Raw genomic sequence first — 11,888 nt, forward strand, 5'->3', positions numbered from 1 at the left:
GCCGTGTGCGCAGGAGCTGCTCAGCCGTGCGCTGTGGACACGGGAAGCCTGTGTGTGCCGTGGGGTGGCAGGTATCACAGGGAAATTTGCTCTTTGGACACTATATTAAAAATATATATAACCTTCTCGCCACCTAAAAAAATGAAGAATTAAGAGGGTGGAGTCAGAAGCGTTTTTGGAAACAGAGGTTTCTGGGCCGGCTCTGTCAGCCACCGCCCACCCCGCCTCCTCGGGCAGACGCTAGGGCTTTGCACTGTGACCTCCCAGCCAGTGAAAACAGCCGTATTATTCTGAGTGTAAGTGGAATAAGGCTCTTTGTAAAAATTAACATAATCTAGAAAATAAAAGCGTAGCTCCTCTCTCTCTCCCCCTCTATTTTTTGCTGTCTGATCTAGTTCAGTGCTAACCCTAATTCAATGCTCATCTGTTTACCCAACGGGCTTCCTGCATCACAGGCTATTTGAAATACCCCCCTGGCCCCTTCACTTCGTGGTGTGTGACCGTGAATTAGAGGAGTCGCTTTCTCATGGTTGGGCATTTCGGCTGTTTCCGAGTCACAACGGTTTTCGGGAATAACACTGTACTTAACGTCTTCGTGTGCGCACTTCCCTCCCTCGGGCCGAATTCCTGAAAGGGGCGTTTCTAGGTTAAGGACTGTGCGTGTGAAACATGGGTACGTGGGATACCGGAGTTCCAGAGAGGTCTTTTACTCCGTGCATGGCTGTCGCTGGGGCACGAGCTGCCCACTTCAGCCACCTGTCCCTCCTGGATCTCCACAGTCTCTGCCTCTTGAGAATTCCCCATTTGGAAAGGGCAAAATGATATCCCCTTCTTGTATTAAGTTGTACTTTTTTGATTGCTTGGAGGTTAGACACTTTTTAAATGTTTATGGTCATTTGCATTCCTTCTTTCGTGAGTTTCTTGTTAATGCCTCTCTTCAGACGTGTTAATATTTTTCTTGTAGAATTGTCACTGTGCTCCATACACGAGGGGTACTTGCCATCGCCACCGTACACGTTGCAGATGATTTCCACAGTCTGTTGCTTGCCTTTAATCACAGTTTAGATTGTAGACAAATCTTTTTCCTTATGGCTTCTGACTTTGAACGCTCCCTGCACCCTCCCGCCAACCGTGTCCCAGCTCCTTCAAGAAAATTTCTTGGTTTTGGGGTGACTGGGTGGCTCAGTGGGTTGAGCCTCTGCCTTCGGCTCCTGGGATCGAGCCCCGCATCTGGCTCTCTGCTCAGCGGGGAGCCTGCTTCCCCCCACCCCCCGCCCCGCCTCTGCCCGCCTCTCTGCCTACTTGTGATCTCTGTCTGTCAAATAAATAAATAAAATCTTAAAAGAGAAAATTTCTTGGTTTTTATACTTCATTTTTCCACACATAATTTTACTTTGGAGTTTATTTTTTAATTATTTTTTAAAGATTTTATTTATTTATTTGACAGAGAAAGAGATCACAAGTAGGCAGAGAGGCAGGTAGAGAGGGAAACAGGCTCTCCGCCGAGCAGAGAGCCCGATGTGGGGCTTGATCCCAGGACCCTGAGACCATGACCCGAGTGGAGGCAGAGGCTTTAACCCACTGAGCCACCCAGGCACCCTGGAGTTTATTTTTGAGAGTGAGGCTGGGATCTGGTTCCTTGTTAATTTTTCCTAATTTCCCAAGTGTCTGGTAAGTTGTCCCCAAAGCACTCGTTTGCATAATCCAAATTCCACCACTGATGTGAAGTTGTACCCTCCTATATTTGGGACAATTTCAGATGCTATTTTTGTCCTGTTTTGTCTGTCTGTCTGTCTTATACCAGTGACACCTGGTTTTATTTCTTACTGCTTTAATAACCACTTTGAGATCTGGTAGAACAGGACCACTCCCATGGCTTTACATTTGTAAGTGTTCCTAAATATCGCTTGCATTCATTCTTCAGGATTAATTCATAACATGTCAATTATATCTGACTGAAAGAGGCTAATTCATTACTAATTTTATCAAGTTCCAGAAAAGTCTCATTGAGATTTTTACTGGAATGACATTGAAAATATTTATTAATTTAGGAATAATTAATACTTTATGACATTTTATCTTCTTATTCAAGAAAAGAGTCCCTCACTCCAAATTTTGTCCTTTAAATTTTTCCGATAGAATTATATACATTTCTTTACATTTGTCTTATATATTTCCTGTTTAATTTATTTCTGGGTATTACATTTTGTTGTTTCTAATAAAAATATGATCATTTTCTATTTTTAAAAAGCTGGACATGACTAGTATATAAGAAAACTATTACCATTCCTGTATGTATTTTGTAAGCCATTACTATCCGTAATTCTTCCTGTTTTTAAAATTTTAATTTATGTGTTGGGCTTGCCAGTTGGACAGTTGGAGTACATTACCCAGTAGATAACTCCCATCTAACCCTGGCTTTTTTTTTTTTTACATTATCGTTGTTTTATCTTGTTTGTTTATCTCTTCTTGAGTCTGGTGACTTATAATTTCCAAGATCATTTGTTTACATCTTCCAATTTGTTGTATAGACTGAACACTGACTTACCAAGTTTTCTGATTTATCTCCATCTGTGTTTTCCCTTCCTTAGGGGCTGATTTTCTGTTTTAAATGATTTGTCTTTCTTTGCAAAGGTTTTAATTTCATTATTCTTGTTGTGAAGGCTTTAAATTTATTTATTAACTCTATTTTTGTAGTTCGTTAAAGCACACACCTGTGTCTTTACTAAACTCTCCCGTTTTCTTTCGATCTGTTTGTTGTTTCCGTCAACTTCTTGAATGCTTAATTTATTCATTTTTACTACTTCTGTTTAGTACTTAAGACTATGCCCTTTCCTTTAAGCGCAGATTTTTTCCAGATTCAATGGCATTGCTATATAGTTACATATATAAAAAATATTTTTTCTACCTATTATACATAATATATATACTGTATAAAGTACATAACATATTTAAATATATTAAATATAATAGATAATTATACATGGTTTGTACTCTTCCTACATTTGAAATGCATCACTGTTTTTCTCGTGTCCTGCGTGTAGTCAGTCTTGTGACTGTAACATGGGTCCCGGAAAGAGGGCGCGCACTCAGTTTGATGATGTCTATCAGGTCAGTTCACTCGATCGTATACCCCGGGGACGAATCTCTAATTCCAGTCTGTGTTCGGGGGAGCTGGCAGCCATGCACGGAAGCTGCGACCTGCGGTCATGAGCACCAGGGCTGAGGAAGCCAGTGTTTGCAGTGTCCCCGTGCAGTCCAGTCCCCTGGGGACTCACTAAACTTCAGCAGCAGCAAACATAAAGGGCCTCTGAGTGGCCCGAAGTACAGCCAGTGGCCCGTGCCGCACCTCCCATCCCCATCCCAACACCGGCATGCACACGGGCACCGCCCTTCACCTTCTAGTGCACTTGGGTATTGGGCTTCCTGGCCCGTCGAGAATTGGGAGGGAACGATTCATGGGTGAGCGAGCCAAGTATAGAGTTGACAGCGAGTGACCAGAAGCAGCCGTCCGTCCTCTCCGAGCAGAGCACAGAGGACCACAGCCCAGCCACCTGTGTACGAGTCTGAGCTGGGCATGTCCCAGACCCTCTCTGCCAGCTCCATGCCCTGGGGTGCGGGCTGGGGAGCAGATGTAGCCGGCCCTGGCCCCAGCTCCATCAAGGGCTTCTGGCTGCGGTTGGCCCTAGAGACACATTTCCCTGGAGGGAGAGTGAGTGAGGTGGCTGTTGCCTCCCCCGTCCCCGGCTGGGTCTCTAGGTCCCAGTGGCCGGACGCCCTCCCTTGCTTCTCAGGACTGGTGACTTCCATACTCCCAGCCCAGGCACTTGGAAATAGTCCCTTTATGATATGTCTCTCTCAAATGATCCAATTTGAATGTTCTCTCTGCTTCCTGGACCCTAACAGATGCAGAGCTGGTAGGAAACGGGAAGAAGTCAGTCCAACCTCCTCATCTTTCCGTCGGAAAGTGCCATGCTCAGTCACCCAGGAGGGTCACGGCCAGCCAGAAGCAGAATTCAGGTCTCTGGGGTCTTGACTCGCCTTTCTCGCTGCTCCACCTCTCTAGATCAAATTTTGTTACATTTATACAGCTAGAATTGACTTATAAGCAGGCAAGAATATGAAAAATAAGTCAAAGATTTACCACCCCTTCCCTGGAATCAGGCCCAGCTAATCTGATCTTTTGAGTCATTTTAGGGGAGTGGGAGGGGAGTAGGCATATGTGTTCTGCATCTCATTTTAACAATATTTTTCTTTTTTCCCTCATCCTTATTTTTTTTTTTTAACTTTTCGTAACAAAAAGTTACTACAGTGATCAGAACGGACAGGGACGCGTGCAGACTTCTGAGACGCTCACAGTCAAAATCTCCGGTGTTTACAAGAGAAGGCAGACCTTCGGCTGTTACCAGAGCTCACCCCGCCCCCCGCCTGTGGCACGGTTACAGAGAGTTCCAGAACGTTCTGGGGGAGAGGGCTTCCTGAGTCGCTAGGTGAGGAATCGTTCCCAGGCCCTGTATTGATTCTCCGGGGGCGGGCTTCTCGTGGAGGCTGAAATGAGAGGCTTTGAAGAAAGTAGATTCAGAGGGATTTTCAGATGAATCTATTCTCATCAGGCTGATTTGCTCTTTTCAGTCAGAAAGGAAAATCAATGAAGGAATATTTTCTCATGATTGAGGTGCCCGCAGCGGGCAGTGACTTAGTAAATAACTTCTCAGCATGCCTGTGCCCTCCAGAGCCTTACACTTGGCCCGGCTCCTCGAGCACGTCGGGAAGGAGCCCAGATCGCTGCGCGACCCCCCAGGTCAGCTGCAGGGTCTTGGCTGGCGTAGACCGACTCCGGAACAAGTGAATCCTGAAGACGGCGGCTCTGGTTCCGGAGCGGCTAGGTTCGCACTCATGCAACAGCCCAGGGAGGCTCTCCTGGCTTCAGGCTGGTCTTATAGCAACTGGGTGCTGCTCACCAACAGCAAACACTCACTCCTCGTGGTTCCGGAGGCTGGAAGTCCAAGGTCACGGAGCCAGCACGTGGGTTCTGGTGAGGGCTGGACGTTGAGCTGCTTCCCATTCAGCCAAATGCTGGCCTTGAGCGGTTCCCTGCCCGACTTCCCGCATGGCCCTGACCGTGCCTGCCTCCCCCCGTCCAGGGGCCGTGGGCTGCTCCCTGCTCCTCCAGGGACGTCCTCAGATTCTCTCTGAGCTCAGGGTGCTGCCTGGCCTCATCAGCCTCCGGCCCCTCGGAGAAGATGCTGGGGGGAAGCAGATGGCCCGTTCCGGGTAGGGGAGAGGTCAGTAAGAGGCATTTACACAGCGGGGTCGGGGTGCGGGGAAGCCACAAGGGGTGGGGCGGCGTCCTGGGCCCAGTAGCAGTGGGACACTGTTTCCACACTGGCAGGAAGGGGCTGGGGCTGGAGCCAGAGACAGGGCCGTGGGGCAGAAGCTGCAGCCTTCCGTACAGGGACACAGACAGCCCCCGTACAGGGACACAGACAGCCCCCGTACAGGGACACAGACAGCCCCCGTACAGGGACACAGACAGCCCCTGGGATGGGGCAGAGTGAGAACCGGGCAATCAACACCCCATTTCTTCCTCCCTCTGGATCTGCGGCTTTACTTCCTATTGGGTAAACCCAGGCAGGAGGCCGAGGGCTGGGAGCCCGCCAGTGAGGTACCTAAGGCCAGCTTTGGGGACGCAGAGGCAGGTGGGGAAAGGCGGTGGGGGGAGGGTGTGGGGGAGCAGGGGCAGGTGGTCCAGCAGCCGCTGCGTGTGCCGGCCTCCAGTGAGAGCACGCCTGCACGGTGAGCTCAGACTCCGAGGTCTGGGGTGAGTGGGGAGCCCAAGGAAGGCCACCCTTTTGGAGTCCCACAGTGGTGATGCGTCCCTGGCCAGAGCTGAAGGGGCCAGGGCTCAGGGGTGAAGCCTCTGAGGGGCTCAAAAGGGTGCTGGGCACCCTGTCCCTCCGACGCCGCCCTTGGTCCAGCCCGCGGGTCCTCAGCCTCTCTGGCCTTGCTCTGGTGCTGATGCGGTGGGGAGGCAGGCAGCCGGGTCTTCAGTGGCCACTTGGGGGGGGGCAGTCACTGGCTCCGCTTGCCCTGGTTGCACGTGGGGACGCAGGGCTCCTCATCCCGGCCACTGTTCCGGGGACGCGCCCAGAGCAGGCAGCGTTCACTGCTGGGCTTTAGCAGACTGACAGGACAGGGCTCCAGGTCCGGGCTTCATTCTCGTGCCGAGCAAAGGCCAACGGAATGGACGAAGGGACATCTCCCCCGCAACACGCAACTCCTCCTCTGGTAGCAGCAGCAGTAGCAAAACTTCCCCACGTCTCGGTCCACCTGGTTTGGAGGAAGAGTGACTTCACCCCCAGCTCCAGGCCTGACCAATCAGAAGGCTTCCTCCCTGTGGCCTTCGTGAGTGGACCAGGGACGGTCATGTGACCCGAGCCAGGTGCCCAGAAGGCTGAGACCATGTGTTGTAAGCCCCGGTGCAGCGGCAGCTGTCTTGCCACCATGAGTGAGACTGAAGCCCATGTGAGAAAAGCAGAGATGGTGGATGGAAGGGAAGAGACTGGGTTAGGATGGTGTTTTTTAACCACATGCATCCAGCTGGAGCCGAATCTGTTCTTCAGTTAAATTAGCCAGCAAACTCCCCCCTCCCTTTTTTATTCCTTCTAGACCAGTTACATTTTCTGGCACTCGCCTCCAGAAGAACCATCGTTAGCAGAGCTGAAAGCAAGTGCGCAGAAAGGCTCTGCCTTCTGGGTTTGCCATGTGCGGCTCGATCTGGAGACAGCAAGCGCTGAAGTCTAGTCCCATCTAGGAGCCCCTTCTCCCTGCTGAGCCCAGCGGAGTCCGGGAAGGGGGACAAACTCAGAACGGCTCACGTGTCCATGCACAGCAACTTCGGTGTGTGCTCAGGGTCTGGTGCCAGGTGCCGGGGGCTGCCCGGCTGCGTCCCTGCCCCCCACCTGGTCGGTGTGGCATATGGTGGGAAAAGGGCCCTCAGCTCCCGGGGAAGGACTTCAGAGCCCGGCAGTGGGATGCTCCATCTAGCATCTGATGGCAGACACGAGGCCCTGTGTGAGGGGCCTGGGTGTGCAGGAAGCTGAGGGCAGAACCCAGAGCTGGGTGGAAACAAATGGAGCTTGGGCCCCCGGCCGCCAGCTGCTCTCTGTCGAGGAAGAAGGTCGAATCTGCCAGGGGGTTCTAATTTGCTGGGGTGAGGGGACATTTGCCAGCGCCCAGGGACCGACAGTCCTTAACCACATACTCAGTCTGTCACAGGTCCAGACAGGAGGCAAGAAGCATTGGTTTCTGCTTCTTCCAACCCTCTGAATCCTCGTGATGTTTGTGGATAAGAGTTCTGGAGCACGGCCTTTTAACCGCAAGCATGGACTTTCTGTTTTAAGGGAAGGACTGGACCCCACATTTCTGGGTGCTGAGTGTGTAAGGGCAGGAGGAGGGGAGCCTTGTGCTCCCTTGCACGGCCAACACTGTTGTTCCAGCTTTGTGGGCCCCTGGGGTCCGCTCCTGAACGCCACTGGGTTCTTGTGATGCCTGCAATGTGTCTTCCCATCGTCACAGCTTTCCTTCAGCCTGAGGGTTTACCCTTCCCTCCTCCTCCTCCTTCCTCTGTTCCCAGGGTCCCATAAGTGGATCGGAGGAATCTGACATCTCAAAATCGAGCTTTCTAGGTTTCCTTCTTGGTCGTCCTCCACCAGGTTGCCAAGAGGTGACGGCAGACCGGCATTCCCGTGCGCACACCTGTCCGGCGCTCAGGCCGCCTGCGCTCACGGGTAAGCAGGTGTTTTCCTGGAACTAAACTTCGTTTCTAGTTTGAGCCTGATTCTGATGGGAGGCAGACAGGACGCCAAGGTGCTTCGGCCTTTTCAGTTCGTGGAGTCCCACTTCCCTTTTCTTCAGGGCTGTGCGTGAGTGCTGGGCGGTGGGGGACCTCGAGGGTGGGAGGTCATCGACAGTGAGATGCTGTTTGTTGGGTTTGCACCATGATCCCCGGTACCTGGGGTTTTCAGATCTTTCTTTCTCCCAGCAGCTCCGTACCACCATGGGCAGGAGACACTGGTCTGGCTTACCCCTCTCTGCTTTGCTTTGGGGGAGTGGGGAACCCTGAGCTTCCTTGGATGGTTTCCCAGAGACCCTACGGAGTCAGCCCCATGCAGCTGCCCTGGCCTCATGCTGGGCGGGGTACAACTCCGGGAGGGAGGCGTGTTCCCACAGCCCACCTGGGAGAGAGGCCTAGTGCTCCCGGGGTGGCAGCCTTTCCCTCAGACAGACCCAGGATTTCTGTCGTGTCATCTTTGAGGGCTCACGGGCTAGAAGTGGGGTGGGGAGGGGGCGCATGTCCACCGTCTCGGGGACCCACTCCCTTTTTTGACTCTCCTGATTGCCTCTGGATTCTCCTGGTGGTCCAGCCCAGGGATTACATAACGGGAAAAAATATTCCCAAATGTACACTAGCTTCAATAATAGCTGTTCTCGCCATGTTCCTGAACTCGGGGGAAGCAGTCAGGCTTTCACCGTTGGAGTCTAATGTTAGCCGTGGGTTTTGTTGTTTACACGGATGTTCTTTATTAGGTTGAGGAAGTTCCCCTTTATTCCTGGTTTTCAGAGGGATTTTGTCATGCAGTGCCAAAGTGCTGAGAATGTCTTCAAATAGTTTTCCATGTGGGTTGATAATAAAATGTGATTTTTCTCCTAGTCTGTTACTAGGGTGCATTACTAACGTGGTAGGTTGCTAATACAGATGATGGACTTTCACGTATTGATCCAACCTATGTCCCTGGGGCACCCCATTTGGTCCTGGTGTGTAATTCTCTTTATACACTTCTGGTCCCTAGCTGTTAATATTTTATTAAGGATTTTTGCGTCTACACTCGTGAAGGAGACTGACCTGTCGTTTTCCTGTTCTGACTTGTAATTGTCTGATTTTGTTATCGGGATAATATTGATCTCGTATAGCGTCCTCTCTTATTTTCTGGAACAGATTGTGTAGCACTGATGTTAATTCTTAGCAAATCAACGTAGTGCTGGAAGTTCGAGAGAGCCCAGTAAGGCCAGAAAAGGAGGCGAAAGTCACACAGATCGGAAAGGAAGACAGAAAACCACACCTGTTTGCAGACAACATGGTGGGTCTGCATAGAAAATCCCAAGGAACCTATAAAGAAAAAATAATCCTAGAAGCAAAAAGTAAGTTCATGAAGATTCCAGGATCCAAGATGAACCTGTAAGAAGTAATTATAGTTCTATAAAATAGCATTAAATATGTGAAGAACAAAATTGAAAATATGGTACCATTTACACTGGCTAGAGGAGGGGGAGGGAAGAGTGTATTCGTTTGGAGAACCAGGGAGGGGGTGGTGTAAGTCCTGTTCCTCGTCCAAAGGCCCGAGGACCAGGAAGGAGCATCGGTGTCTGAGGCAGGAGGAGGTAGAGGGCCAGGCCTGGGCAGAGAACAAAGTCACCCTTCCTCCACCTTCATGTCCTAGTTATACCCTCCGTGGGCCGGAGGCTGCCCCACCCCTGCTGATCGGCGTGATTACCTTCACTTGGGCCACTGACTCAAGTGCTCTTCTTTTCCAGAAACACTGGCACAGACACACCCAGAAATAATGCTTTACCTGCTGTCTGGGTGTCCCCCAAAACGAACTCTAAGCCTATAAGCCTAGAAAGTTAGCTTTGGGTAACCGTCCCTTCATTACAAGTCTCGCAAGATCTGCAAAGGATTGTACACTTAGCACAGCAGAGGCCGGAGATGGGGATCTAGACTCTCAGAGCAGCGGCTGTGGGGCGCACGGCCTGGAGTGGGCCGATGTCATGCAGTCCCTATCACATTCCAGCAAGACTTTCTGCAGCACAGACAAGGTAACCGTAAAATTCACACAGAAACGTGAGGGGCCCGGAATGCCTGAGACGATTTTACAAAGAAGAAGAAAGTGGGGAAGTCAACCCCCCCATTTTAAGACGTTGTGTGGGTGTGTGATGTTGGTGGAGGGAGAGCCACATAGACGAGCGGAACAGAAGAATCCAGAAATGGACCCAAACGGGTTCCGTCGACTGATTCTGAGGAAAGTGCAGAAGCAACGCAGAGGAAGAAGGTGACACTTTTGGCCGAGGTGCTGGGCCGTCGGGAGCCGTAGGCGAAAATGCGGATTTTGAGTTAAACCTCATGTTGTGTGCAGAAAGATTAACTAAAAAAAATGGATCATAGGTAGAAAAAATAACCCTAGAAAGGTTAAACTTTCAGGAGAAAACAGGACATAGGTTTGGCGAACAGTTCTCAGGTTTGGCAACCAAAAGACCATCTATTGAAGAAATATCAATACTTTGGACGGCATCAAAGTCACAGGTGACTCTGCTGAGAGGAGAAAAGGACAAATTCCAAATGGGGAGAAAATAGTTGCAAATCACGTGTCTGACAAATGACTCACATCTAGAATATGACAGGAGTCAAGGGACAACACAAGTAGGAAGTGGACAAGGACTGTGAGGGGACAATGAGCTGAAGAGGACGTGTGGCATGGCGTGTAGATGGCGTGTGGATGGCGTGTGGCACAGCGTGTGGATGGTGTGTGGCATGGCGTGTGGATGGCGTGTGGCACACGTGTGGATGGCATGTAGGTGGCATATGGCACGGCATATGGATGGTGTGTGGCATGGTGTGTGGATGGCGTGTGACACAGCATGTGGATGGCATGTGGCACGGCATGTGGATGGCATGTGGCACACGTGTGGATGGCATGTGGATGGCGTGTGGCACAGCGTGTGGATGGCGTGTGGATGGCATGTGGATGGCATGTGGCACACGTGTGGATGGCATGTGGCACGGCATGTGGATGGCGTGTGGATGGCATGTGGCACACATGTGGATGGCATGTGGATGGCGTGTGGATGGCATGTGGCACACATGTGGATGGCATGTGGATGGCGTGTGGATGGCGTGTGGCACAGCATATGGATGGCATGTGGATGGCTGCGACCCCACTAACGGTGATGTGGTCCCGCCGTGGGAGGCTGTCACGATGAGAGCAACAGCTGTTAATTCCCCCAACGACCCGGATGGACGTCGCGGGCACTCAGCTGGATGAGAGCAGCTCGGGGCTGAGTCGTGTCCTGGAAGGTTCCAATAGCGTGCAGAGCGTCCTTACGGTGACAGAACAACGCAGGTGGGAGACAGGTGTGTGGCCAGGTTTGTGTGTGTGAGGGATGCAGTTTGGGGTGGAACTTCTACTTTCTGGATCCTGCGTTTTTCTTTCTTGTTTTACATTCGATACCCAAAGAAACGGTGTGTAGAAAATAGGAAATTTGAGGTTTGGGATGTCTGAAAGTGCCTTTAATCTGCCATTCCTCTGCTGATAATTTGGCTGGGAATAGACTTCTTGGTTGCAAATGATTTTCTTTTTTAAAAAATTATATTTATTTATTTGAGAGAGCAAGCACGAGCGGGGTTGGAGAGGGGAAGGACAGAGAGAGAGGGACAAGCAGATCTGCACTGAGCAGGGAGCCCAACGTGGGACTTCATCCCAGGACCCTGGGATCATGACCTGAACTGAAGGCAGACGCTCAATGACTGAGCCGCCCAGGCGTCCTGGAAATTATTTTTGAAGAGTTCTTGGCAGTAAAGCCAAGAACACGGAGCGTGGCAGACAGAAGAGCGGCAGGAGAATGCACGGAAGGACCAAATGGCCTTGGACCTCTCTGACCCTCCGCATCCAAATCTGTGAAATGGGACTGTGATCACCCTGGCGAGGTCCCGAGGACAGTGACAGCTCTTGCGTTGAAAACTCTTTGCAGATCTGATGTCACGGAAACGTGTGCTGTGCTCGCTCTCCTTCCCATGGTCCGCATCACATTCTGTGGGGCGCATGTGAATGCTG

This window comes from Lutra lutra, chromosome 7, assembly GCF_902655055.1.
Source record: "Lutra lutra chromosome 7, mLutLut1.2, whole genome shotgun sequence".
Classification (NCBI taxonomy): Eukaryota; Metazoa; Chordata; class Mammalia; order Carnivora; family Mustelidae; genus Lutra; species Lutra lutra.